The sequence below is a fragment of the Barbatula barbatula genome (assembly GCF_947034865.1).
Source record: "Barbatula barbatula genome assembly, chromosome: 13".
NCBI lineage: Eukaryota > Metazoa > Chordata > Actinopteri > Cypriniformes > Nemacheilidae > Barbatula > Barbatula barbatula.
Genome location: NC_136776.1, coordinates 21432940 through 21446793, shown reverse-complemented (window position 1 = coordinate 21446793; position 13854 = coordinate 21432940). Strand labels below are relative to the sequence as shown.

At 34.4% G+C, this 13854-nt stretch overlaps 3 long non-coding RNA genes across 3 annotated transcripts; all 3 read left to right on the top strand.

Moving 5' to 3' along the window:
* The first annotated feature begins 941 nt into the window (after positions 1 to 941).
* LOC306903077 lies at positions 942 to 2902 on the top strand. The gene is made up of 5 exons (XR_013787505.1): positions 942 to 1206; positions 1313 to 1636; positions 1799 to 1912; positions 2089 to 2174; positions 2249 to 2902. It is a non-coding gene; the product is annotated as an uncharacterized lncRNA (long non-coding RNA).
* Positions 2903 to 3205: 303 nt separating this feature from the next.
* Positions 3206 to 4553, top strand: LOC306903078. Its single transcript, XR_013787506.1, has 4 exons — positions 3206 to 3341; positions 3420 to 3953; positions 4179 to 4237; positions 4336 to 4553. It is a non-coding gene; the product is annotated as an uncharacterized lncRNA (long non-coding RNA).
* A 5961-nt stretch (positions 4554 to 10514) lies between these two features.
* LOC306902385 lies at positions 10515 to 11896 on the top strand. The gene is made up of 3 exons (XR_013787440.1): positions 10515 to 10968; positions 11215 to 11303; positions 11514 to 11896. It is a non-coding gene; the product is annotated as an uncharacterized lncRNA (long non-coding RNA).
* The last annotated feature ends 1958 nt before the right edge of the window (positions 11897 to 13854 follow it).

The following is a 13854-nucleotide window of genomic DNA, read 5'->3' as shown; positions in this document are numbered from 1 at the left end:
AGAGAAATACAGATTATTATTATCACAGGTTACTGTCTTATTTTATATCAGACAAAAATGGAACGACCCGCTTCGGCGTAGATGTCGTGCATCGCCCAGAATTTTAAGTATTACGCAGCCGTTTTTTGGGTCACTGTGGTTCAGAAGAGTAGTTTCTGTTAAATTCTAAAGATAAACAGATTTTTTATGTCACATTAACTACAAATATTTGAGTTAAAGGGATACTTCACCTAAAAATGAAAATTGGAAAATTGTTTCCAACCTGAATAAATGTTTTTGTTCTATCATCAACTGATACTTTTGGGGCACCGTTTACCATTTTTATCTTGGTGCCACAGATCTGTAAACTGTAACATTCTTCCAAATATCTTCTGTGTTCAAACGTGGGTGAGTCATTCATGACATAATTCACGACAGAAATGTCGTTTTTGGGTGGAGTTTGCCTTTAAAATTTCTCGCTAAACTGTACTGTCTGCCAAAAAACATATAAAAAAGAAAAAAAATAGAAAATAAATAAACAAATCATGCGCAGTAAACGTAACGCATGCAAATATATATTTTTGAAATGTGAATAATATGAAGAATTCATTTGAAAAACAGATATCTAAGTAAAATGTTCGTAAATCATGTATTTTTATTGTGAATTTCAAGTAATATCAATCTAACTACAGTCTGGGTATTTGGATTATTAAATAACTCAAAACATACAGCTAAATAACATGATAAAACACAATAAAAATGTGACATTTTTAGTTATCTGTTTTTGCAAATAAACTCTTCATATGTACTGATGCTTGACTCAACAACACAACATTGTTCTTAATGCAATGCACTACTGTGTGTGCGTGCGTGCATTCGTGTGTGTGCGAGTTTTTTTGTGTGTGTGTGTGTGCACAATATGCAACGGTCGTAACCAAATTCATCCTGATCAGAGTCCCACCACACGTGACTATGGAGAGAGAGACTCATCCGAGAAATGAAAAGCTCCTTATTTTTAAGTGGCACATTATGGCACCCATGACCTTCCCCTCTGGATTGTAATCTGTTGGATTTCTGGCCGCAGCCAGTGCTGGACACCGACACACACACCCATCTTCTGAAGTGACTTCCTGTTTTATTTCTTAAGTATTTGTGTCACTTCCTGAGTGATAGTGAAGTCAACCATCTTATTGCACAGAATGACAACCAAGCCGCTGTTTTTCGTCTGTAAGTTGATCTGTTATTACTTGATGATAGTAATAATTGAAGTTTATGAGGTTTAATGTAATTTATAATTCAGAAACAACTGATGTTCGTGTGGTTTTCTTCACAGATTTACTGCTGTGCTGTCAAACTACAGAGAGTTTAACTCTTAAACGGGTGATTTTAGGGGGAAATGTGACTTTAGACTGTGAGCTTGATAACAGAGACATTTATTGGTTTGTCTTGAAACCACCAGAATCTCTAGTGAAGATATTTCGTACTTTTACAGCAGAATCTACAAATCCTTTATTTTTTGATCAAAGATTCAAAAAGAAATATTCATCCAAAACTTTAAGTCGTTTGTTTATTAGTAATATAACAAAAGATGAATTAGGAATATATTATTGTGCAAAAGCATCTCTACAGCTCAGCAATGGCACCAAACTTTACACTGGTAAGTGTAGGATTATATATGCTTGGATCAATGAGTTACATTAACCAAATCATCAGTACATCGATACAGTTTAGCGCATGTACGATTTCTTACCTTTACTTCTATCAGAACCTTATCAAACAAATATTGTATTTATATATGTGAAATTGGTACTTTTAACAGAAACGGTCCATCAGAATTCAACGGAAGTACAGGATCAAGCACATCAAAACATCAAACATCAGACTGTGGCGATCGCGTCCATCTCATTCATTGCGTTGTTTTCGATTTTTATAGGTAATATTTCAGAGTTTGACTAATGTTGAAAGTGCAGTCCTGTTACTTGTGATATTGTGCAAACATTAAATCTCATTCTTGGCCAAATTCAATGAACTATTAAGATTCGTGGTAACGAACTTGCTGTTTTATTGTTTGATAACAATTTGCATTGACAATTCATTGTGTTGCTTTAGGTCTGTTAATGCTGAAATGTGAGAAACCCAGAAAACTCGAAAACCAGACCAGAATGTCAAAGTTTGATGACGTAAATACAGAAGAGGTAACACTGACTCTGTATATTCATATTTACATGTTATATATTTATAAGCTAACGTTTATTTTCTATCCATGTAGTTTACGAAAGTGGACTTCCGTCTGTGTGAATAACACACAAGACCAATCAGTCCAGCGGTGATACATCCATAAAGACCTTATGCAGTATATGGTTTTATTTGCATTAATACGTCCAAGATGAAATAAAATCTGACCTCTAAATAAAGTTCAAAGTAGGTGCACTTGAAGGACATCACTAAGAGAGCTGTCTGGCTTCATGCTAGTGTCAAGTCATCAAAATCCAAAAAACTGGTGCAACACATTTCTATTTGTTGAAAGTGATTTGAAAGTAAATCAGCTTCATCAAAATAATATTGACCGTATTTGGATTTAGAGCCGTGGTTTCCTATTTAACCTCGTGTAAAACCAATATGGCTTTTATTTTGTATTGTGTCTTGCCGTGTGTCCTTTGCTTCCTTCCTGTTCTTGGTTCTGCCCTGTCCTGATTGGCTGGACCCCTATTTACCTTAGATCAAAAGAGTTTAGAATATACTCTTTATATAAATGCTGTTGTTTTTGTTCAAGTATATCAAGTGTATGTAGATTTGTTTTTAGATATGTTTTTAAACTGTACTGGGTTTGTATTGGTATTTGGACAGCGCTTTACAAATGCCGTATCTCACACCTTTGGCTTTGTATTTTTTAATAGCAGAAAATAAACAACATTCAAAAGTTTTTTTATGTGGTTGAGTAGTCATCCGTTACACACTGACGTCAGGTCAATGCAATCTTGTTTCCTTCCTGTAGCTTTCTTTAATGTCGCAACTGTAATTTTACATTTACATTTATGCATTTGGCAGACGCTTTTATCCAAAGACGCCTATTACATTTCATTTTCCTATATATTTATACATATGTATCAATCCCATGGGTTTGAACCCACAACCTTGCGTTGTTAACGCAATGTTCTTACCACTGACCTACAGGAAAGCTTGTAAGGCTCATTTTATAAGGCAAATCCGAGTTTGTTGCTTTGTTCTTTATAATGTTGTCTTCTGGTTTGGTCTTGTGAATCTCTGTCACATCCTGTCGGAGTGATAGTGAAGTCAACTCTGTTATCATCTCACTGCAGTGTGAAACCATTACAGAATGACCACGCTGCATTTATTTCTCTGTAAGTTCATTTTACTCTCATTTTTTGCAATAATAGGTTTTTTGACGTTCATTTTGTGAATGTGTTCTCCTTGTACAGATCTCCTGCTGTGCTGTCGGACTACAGAGAGTTTGACTCTTAAACCGGTGATATTAGGGACCAACGTGACTTTATATTGTCATCTTGTCGTAAGTGACATTTTTTGGCTTTTCCTGAAGCCGCCAGAATCACTGGTGGTGATAATGGTTACTTCCAAATCATACTCAACGTCGGCTGATTTTTACGATCCGAGCCTCCAAATCAAATATTCCTCAAAACTGTTAAGTCGTTTGTTCATTAGTAACATAACACAAGATGAACTAGGAATATATTATTGTGCAAAAGTCGTGTCTTTGCAGCTCAGCACTGGCACTAAACTTTACACTGGTAAGTGTTTCATTGGATGAAATATTTTAACCAAATCGATAGTTGGGTATAGTGCAGCACATTGGGATTTTTATTTACCTTTATTTCTATCAGAAACGGCACATCAGAATTCAACAGAAGAAAACGATCACCCATCACATGACATCAAACTTCAGACTGTGGCGATCACATCCATCTCATGCATTGCATTGTTTGTGATTATAATAGGTAATATTTCAGACTTATGTTAATGTTGAACGTGCTGAAAAACCACAAGAACAAACAAACGCATGACTGTCAGCCCTGTTACTTGAGATATTGTGCAAGCGTTTGCTTTTTTCTATATACTGATTAAATCTGGCTAAGTTATATTGGTGGGAACACAACTTTGAGTTTAATGAAACTTGTTGTTTTATTGTTTGATACTCAATGTACATTGTTGTGTTACTTTAGGTCTGGTAACTCTGAAATGTGAAAAACCAGATCTGTTTGATGACCTTAAGACAGAAGAGGTAACACTGACTCTCTCTCTCTCTCTCTCTCTCTCTCTCTCTCTCATATACACATATATGAACGAAAGTTAATGTATATTTATTTTCGGTTCATGTAGTTTAATGAAGTGGAATACAGAATGTGTGAATAACATTTTGCGAGACCAACTGAACTTTTCCCTCATAAACCAACGACAAAATGAAGAAAACAGATGATATACGGAAACCAGTGTCTTTATATCCTGACAATAACCAACACTTTCTACTCTTAATCTAAATGTTTTGATATAATGTTTTGTTCCAACAAATTGCATGAATAATAAACAATTCTGAGATGACTTGATTCTTTATTTTCACAATATAAACCAATATATAATCCAAATAAATACACTGTAACAAAACTTAACAATAAGGAAACCGATCACAAGCAAATGTATGAGTTATCTCAACAAATATAGTCTGAAGTCCACACAACTCAACAAAACAATTGTCAAAACATGAATATTGAAGTTTACCTAATTAACAACAGAACCAAATATGTGTTGTTGGCCGAACTTAATTAGGAAATAGATTGATTATTCAAAAACAAACAAATTTATTTGTCTTTTACAACAATTGCACATGTTTTCTGCCTCAAACAGGCCAAAACTTTGATCAAGTCCCTGTGTAACAGTTTGTGTTTAGAGCATTTTATTGCTGTTGTGCAATGCGCTTACATCTGAATATTGAACAGACAAACCTCAACCGTGGTAAAAATCAAAAACCATCATTCATTGAAAAATCTCTAAACACAAGAGATAACAAACGGTAACAATGATATTTAAGCGTAAATTTAGCCAGCAAGAACTAAAACACTCACCTTTAAAAGAAAAACAAACAAGAAAACAATATTGTTTGTTGAGAATAAGTTTTGTAAGTTGGGTGAGCTTTGTGATGCACTTTGGCCCAAAACTTGAGAATCTAAGTCCAGTCAACAAAATCATCTTTGTTAGAAACATGGTTAGTCTTATTTTGTTCAGTATATGCAAAACTTTTAAGTAACTTATTTATCACTTTTCAAGTAGGATTTTTTTACGGTGTACTTTATGCATTTGATGTATATACATATATAGTCATCATAAAGTCTTCAGAACCAAAAAACAACGAAGCGATGCAACACATTCGAGAGTGTTTTGAAGTCTTTTGATCAAAGGTTCTGAGTCAGAGTTTATCTTTAATCTCTTGCAATAACACATGTGGATAAAGACTTGTATTTTGTTATGTGCATTCTTTCTGTTTTGTGTCCTGTCCTGGACCGATGTTTAAAATGAATAATATATGTTTGTTTGCTTGTTTCTCAAGTTTTGTTTTTGACCTCTTATGTGTCAGTCTGTGGTTTAGTAGGTTACCGAAATGTACTTCACAAAGGTTGTATATCTAAAGCTTTATGAATGTCTTGATCTTTTTGTGCGGTCACGCTGCACATCATTCTATCGATAACAGGTGACTTCCTGTTTTTCCTATTTCTTCTTTGTCTCTGTGGCAGCACTTCCTGTCAGAGTTTAGCCAACGTGTGCATCTCACTACCAAAGAACCATCACAATGAAGACCACATCGCTTTTCTTCTTCTGTAAGTGTCTTGCAAAAACTGTTTGTTGTTGATGAGGTGATTTGTTGTGTATCAGAAAACTTGTTGTTTTCCTCATACAGATCTCCTGGTGTGCTGTCAAACTACAGAGAGTTTAACTCTTAAACCGGTGATGTTAGGGACCAATGTGACCTTAGACTGTGAGCTTGATGTAAAAGAGATTTTTTGGCTTTTCTTGAAACCATCAGAATCTCTAGTGGTGATATATCGCACTTACAGTGCAGAATCCACAATGTGTCTTTTTCATGATAAAAGGCTCCAAAACAGATATTCATCACGAACGGAGAGTCGATTATTTATTCGAAATATAACAAAAGATGAGTTGGGAATGTATTATTGTGCAAAATTAAAAACATCTCTGAAGCTGAGCAACGGCACCAAACTTTACACTGGTAAGTGTTTCTAAACACCCGGAAACGTGTTCATACCCAGAACTTGACCTTGTTTTATTTTCATGTTTGGTAAATATGTGGATTTTTTTAACAGAAGCGAACCATCAGAATGATCAACCACAACATCATACTGCAGCGATCACATCCATCTCAATAATTGCTTCGTTTCTTATAACAATAGGTAATATTTTTTATAGTAAAAGTGCTGAAACACTACAAGAACATGCAAACGTTCGATTACCAGCCCTGTGAGATTGTGAACATGCTTCTTATAATCTGGCTTGAAGTCACGTGGTCAAGTTCATTTTTATTTAGATTTGACTTGAGAACCAAATTTTAAGTTTAATGAAACTTGTTTTTTTTATCATTGTTTTAGGTCTGTTGACTCTGAAATGTGAGAAACCCAGAAAAACCAGACAACCAGATCAGAATGACAAAGTTCAGCAGTTTGATGTCCTGAATACAGAAGAGGCAACACTGACTCTCGCTCTCTCTTTCTCATGTGTATGTATATATATACATACATGTATATATATACATACACACATATACATACATACATATATAGACACATACATATTTATATACATATGAAGAGAAAACATTGATTTTTATTATGTTATCATGATTTTACGGTGTTTTATTGTGTAAGTTAGACTTAGATTTTCTGTTTTTGTAATGGAGTTATCTCATTTTGGAACCAAACTTTTCATATATATATACTGTATATATATATGACTGAAAACGAGCAGCTAATGTATATTTTCTGTTCATGTAGTTAACTGAAGTGGAGTTTCATCTGTGTGAGACCGACGGGACTTTTTTCTCAAAACCAACGTCAAAATGAGAACATACAGAACACAAACTTAAGAAAAACTCTTACATGTTTTGCTATAATGTCTTTTAACAACATTAATAAAATATTGTGGTGAAAAACATGTGAAAGTGTTTTATCTGTGATAAACCCAACTTTATTCAAATGATCATTTGATCTATCTTTGGACATATGTGATGGATTCCATTTTAACCAAAGCAGGTATACGGCCTGTAAACTTTTATTTTGTAATGGAGATTTCATTTGTTCTCTGTTTTCAATTCTGATTGGCTGAACTGCTGTTTACTCTAAATAATAAATGTTTGTTTGCTCAAGTCACGTTTGTTGTCTGTTGTTTTAACTTTAACGGTTTTGTACACTTATTAATTTCACACGTCTTGTGGTTTGGTCAGGCTGCACATCATTCTATCGATTACAGGTGACTTCCTGTTTTATTTCTTCTTTGTCTCCGTGGTAGCACTTCCTGTCAAAGTTTAGCCAACTTATGCATCTCACTGCACAGAATGAGGACCGCACTGCTTTTATTCTTCTGTAAGTTCATATTCATTTCAGTTCTTGCTAAAGTTAGATAGTTGATGAGGTTGCAAGGGATTCATTGTCTAATAGAAATAATGTGAATGATGTTTGTGTTGTTCTCCTTGTACAGATCTCCTGGTGTGCTGTCAAACTACAGAGAGTTTAACTGTTAAACGGGTGATTTTAGGGGGAAATGTGACTTTAGACTGTGAGCTTGATAACAAAGACATTTATTGGTTTTTCATGAAACCGTCAGAATTTCTAGTGAAGATATTTCGTACTTTTGCTGCAGACTCTACAAAACCTGCATTTTATGATCAAAGACTCAAAAACAAATATTCATCAAAAACATTAAGTCGATTATTTATTAGTAATATAACGAAAGATGAATTAGGAATATATTATTGTGCAAGAGTAGACACAACAGGTCTACACTTCAGCGATGGAACTAAACTTTACTTCACTGGTAAGTTTTCTTTAATGGATTCCAGCAAGTGTCTTCTTGTACACTTTTGTATAAAACCCTCAAAGTGATCATTTATGCTGCTGTACATCACAGTTAAAAGCAACATTTTCACCTTTAGTTTCATCAAATAGTTGCCATGCAATGCAACTCAGAAACATTTTATACATTTTGTTTATGTTTCTTTATTAGCAGTAAACATCTATTGTATTTGTCTATAGTCTGGAAAGTTTTTTTATCATACTTGTATATATAACAATAATAAGACTTGACTTTGGTTTTTATAAAAAGATTAAACTGTAAAATTCTTGCTTTTCCAAAATCGGTCAACCAAACGGTTCCAGAAGAGAACGATGAACAACAACACATGCAGCACAACACAACCACAACACATTGGGCTCTGAAGCTTACATCCATCTCACTGAATGTCCTGTTTATTACAATAATAGGTAATATTTCTGACTTCTGTTCATATTAAACGTGCTGAAAAACCACAAGATCATACAAACGCATGATTGTCCGCCCTGTTACTGGAGATATTGTGCAAGCGTTGGCTGTTCATAACTATTATTCTACATACTGATTCAAGTTCACTTGAATTTAGATTTGTGGGAACACAACTTTGAGTTTAATGAAACTTGTTGTTTAATTGTTTCATAATTAATGTACATTGACAATTCATTGTGTTACTTTAGGTCTGTTGACTGTGAAATGTGAAAAACTCAGAAAAGGTCGACAACAGAATATCAAAGTAAAGCAGTTTGATGACCTGAACACAGAAGAGGTAACACTGACTCTCTCTCTCTCTCTCTCTCTCTCTCTCTCTCTCTCTCTCTCTCTCTTTCTCGTGTATATATATATATATATATATATATATATATATATATATACATACACTGACTCTCTCTCTCTCTCTCTCTCTCTCTCTCTCTCTCTCTCTCTCTCTCTCTCTCTCTCTCTCTCTCTCTTTCTCGTGTATATATATATAAAACACTGACACACTCTCTCTCTCTCTCAATCTCTTTCTCATGTATATATATATATATATATATATATATATATATAAATATATATACACTGACTCTCTCTCTCTTTCTCATGTATATACATATATAAACACTGACTCACTCTCTCACTCTCTCTCTCTCTCTCTCTCTCTCTCTCTCTCTCTCTCTCTCTCTCTCTCTCTCTCTCTCTCTCTCTTTCTCATGTATATATCTATACATCTATATCTCTCTATATATATACACTTACTCTCTCTCTTTCTCATGTATATATATATATATATTTATATATGTATATATATATATATATATATGTATATATATATATATGTATATACACATATAACAAGCAGCTAATGTATATTTTCTGTTCATGTAGTTAACTGAAGTGGAGTTCCGTCTGTGTGAGACCGACGGCACTTTTCCCTCAAAACCAACGTCAAAATGAAAAAATTAAAAACTTAAGAGGATGACAACTCATATCTGTCCTTCTGTATAAACTGACAAGAAAATATTTACTCTTAATACAAATGTATTGCTATAATGTTTATTAAACAACATTAACAAAATATTGTGGTGCAAACCATGTGAAAGTGTTTAATCTGTGATAAACCCAACTTCATTCAAATGATCATTTGATCTATCTTTGGACATATGTGATGGATTCCATTTTAACCAAAGCAGGTATACGGCCTGTAAACTTTTATTTTGTAATGGAGATGTCATTTGTTCTTTGTTTTCAATTCTGATTGGCTGAACTGCTGTTTACTCTAAATAATAAATGTTTGTTTGCTCAAGTCACGTTTGTTGTCTGTTGTTTTAACTTTAACGGTTTTGTACACTTATTAATTTCACACGTCTTGTGGTTTGGTCAGGCTGCACATCATTCTATCTATTACAGGTGACTTCCTGTTTTATTTCTTCTTTGTCTCCGTGGTAGCACTTCCTGTCAAAGTTTAGCCAACTTATGCATCTCACTGCACAGAATGAGGACCGCACCACTTTTATTCTTCTGTAAGTTCATATTCATTTCAGTTCTTGCAAAAGTTAGATAGTTGATGAGGTTGAAAGTGATTCATTGTCTAATAGAAATAATGTGAATGATGTTTGTGTTGTTCTCCTTGTACAGATCTCCTGGTGTGCTGTCGAACTACAGAGAGTTTAACTGATAAACGGGTGATTTTAGGGGGAAATGTGACTTTAGACTGTGAGCTTGATAACAAAGACATTTTTTGGTTTTTCATGAAACCGCAAGAATCTCTAGTGAAGATATTTCGTACTTTTACAGCAGACTCTACAAAACCTGCATTTTATGATCAAAGACTGAAAAACAAATATTCATCAAAAACATTAAGTCGATTATTTGTTAGTAATATAACAAAAGATGAATTAGGAATATATTATTGTGCAAAAGCAAACAAAACAGGTCTCAACTTCAGCAATGGAACTAAACTTTACTTCACTGGTAAATTTTCTTTAATGGATTCCAGCAAGTGTCTTCTTGTACACTTTTGTATAAAACCCTCAAAGTGATCATTTATGCTGCTGTACATCACAGTTAAAAGCAACATTTTCATATTTAGTTTCGTCAAATAGTTGCCATGCAATGCAACTCAGAAACATTTTTTTAATTTTCTTTTATGTTTCTTTATTAGCAGTAAACATCTATTATATTTGTCTATAGTCTGGAAAGTTTTTTATCATACTTGTATATATATCAATAATAAGACTTTGACTTTGGTTTTTATAAAAAGATTAAACTGTAAAATTCTTGCTTTTCCAAAATCGGTCAACCAAACGGTTCCAGAAGAGAACGATCAACAACAACACATGCAGCACAACACAACCACAACACATTGGGCTCTGAAGCTTACATCCATCTCACTGAATGTCCTGCTGTTTATTACAATTATAGGTAATATTTCTGACTTCTGTTTATATTAAACGTGCTGAAAAACCACAAGATCATACAAACGCATGATTGTCCGCCCTGTTACTGGAGATATTGTGCAAGCGTTGGCTGTTCATAACTATTATTCTACATACTGATTCAAGTTCACTTGAATTTAGATTTGTGGGAACACAACTTTGAGTTTAATGAAACTTATTGTTTAATTGTTTAATAATTAATGTACATTGAGAATTCATTGTGTTACTTTAGGTCTGTTGACTGTGAAATGTGAAAAACTCAGAAAAGGTCGACAACAGAATGTCAAAGTAAAGCAGTTTGATGACCTGAACACAGAAGAGGTAACACTGACTCTCTCTCTCTCTCTCTCTCTCTCTCTCTCTCTCTCTCTCTCTCTCTCTTTCTCGTGTATATATATATATATATATATATATATATATATATATATATATATATACATACACTGACTCTCTCTCTCTTTCTCATGTGTATATATATATATGTATATACACATATAACAAGCAGCTAATGTATATTTTCTGTTCATTTAGTTAACTGAAGAGGAGTTTCATCTGTGTGAGACCGACGGCACTTTTCCCTCAAAACCAATGTCAAAATGAAAACTTCAGAAGATGACAGCTAATATCTTTTCTTCTGTATAGACTGACAAAATAATATTTCTTTGTTGATTAAACAACATTAATAAAATATTGTGGTGCAAAACATGTGAAAGTGTTTTATCTGTGATAGACCCAAGTTTATTCAAATGATCATTTGATCTATCTTTGGACATATGTGATGGATTCCATTTTAACCAAAGCAGGTATACGGCCTGTAAACTTTTATTTTGTAATGGAGATGTCATATGTTCTTTGTTTTAAATTCTGATTGGCTGAACCGCTGTTTCCTCAAAATAATAAATGTTTGTTTGCTCAAGTCACGTTTGTTGTCTGTTGTTTTAACTTTAACGGTTTTGTACACTTATTAATTTCACACGTCTTGTGGTTTGGTCAGGCTGCACATCATTCTATCGATTACAGGTGACTTCCTGTTTTATTTCTTCTTTGTCTCCGTGGTAGCACTTCCTGTCAAAGTTAAGCCAACTTATGCATCTCACTGCACAGAATGAGGACCACACCGCTTTTATTCTTCTGTAAGTTCATATTCATTTCAGTTCTTGCAAAAGTTAGATAGTGGATGATGTACAGCACAGTTAAAAGCAACCCTTTTTGTACTACTTACAAGTAGTTTTTTTACAGTGGCACATTACTGCAGAGCATCAGGGGTAAGGTGTCTTGCTCAAGGGCACTTCAGTCATGACCTGCTGGCACTGAGATTCGAATCGGCAACCTTCTGATTAGAAGCCCTTTGTGACCACAGTGTACCCATCTTCTGATGGCTTCTTCCAGCATGGCTCTAACCACCAGGCCACAGCTGACCCCGCCTGTTTACTCTGAAATGTGAAATACTCGTTGAAAAAGTCGAGTGTCATAGCAAAGCAGTTTGATGATCTGAACACAGAAGAGGTTACATTGACTCTCTCGCTCTCTTTCTCATGTACAGTATATACTGTGTGTATATATATATACATACACTGAGTCTTTCTCTCTTTCTCATGTATATACACTCACCGGCCACTTTATTAGGTACACCTTACTAGTACCGGGTTGGACCCCTTTTGCCTTCAGAAGGGGGCAAAAGGGGGATTTGCCTCAATCCTTCGTGGCATAGATTCAACAAGGTACTGGAAACATTCCTCAGATATTTTGGTCCATATTGACATGATAGCATCACGCAGTCGCTGCAGATTTGTCTGCTGCACATCCATAATGTGAATCTCCCGTTGCTCCACATCCCAAAGGTGCTCTATTGGATGGAGCTCTGGTGACTGTGGAGGCCATTTGAGTACAGTGAACTCACTGTCATGTTCAAGAAACCAGTCTGAGATGATTCACGCTTTATGACATGGCGCGTTATCCTGCTGGAAGTAGCCATCAGAAGATGGGTACACTGTGGTCACAAAGGGATGGACATGGTTTCCTTTTTAACGTAATGTAAACCCAAAGCAGGTATACGGCCTGTAAACTTTTATTTTGTAATTGAGATGTCATCTGTTCTTGTTTTCAGTTCTGAACCGCTGTTTACTCAAAATAATAAATGTTTGTTTGCTCAAGTCACGTTTGTTGTCTGTTTTTTTAACTGTAACGGTTTTGTACAGTTCATTTCACAGGTCTTGTGGTTTGGTCAGGCTGCATATTACTCGATGTTATAACAAGTGACTTCCTGTTTTATTTCTTTTTTGTCTCTTGGGTACTACTTCCTGTCAGAGTTTAGCCAACTTATGCATCTCACCACGCTGCTATAGACTGCGATCTTGATGTTTAAGACATTTTTTAAGACTCAAAAGCAAAAATTAATCAAAAACTTTATTTATTCAGTATATAACAAAAGAAGAATTAGGAACATATTATTGTGCAAGAGTCAACACACACATTGTTTCTGAAATGTAAAATAAACTTAAAGCTATGAATTATTTTATGTTATATGTCCTGTAGAGCAGTACATATACACATTTTATCAAGAACTTATTAAACACTTTTGGTAAATCCTTGGATTTTATTTCCAGAAACTGTCCATCAGAATGAGACAGAAGTGAATGATAAACCCCATCACATGCACCACAACACATTGGGCTCTGACGCTTATGTCCATCTCACTGAATGTCCTGCTTTTTATTACAATAATAGGTCATATTTCTGACTTATGTTAATAAAACAACACAATAACATAGCAATGTATAATATACTGTATATAAAATTTTTTAAACATTTGTCATACTAATTTCTTAGTGATAAACTTTAAGGTTCCTGAAATTTGTTGTTTGATTGTACG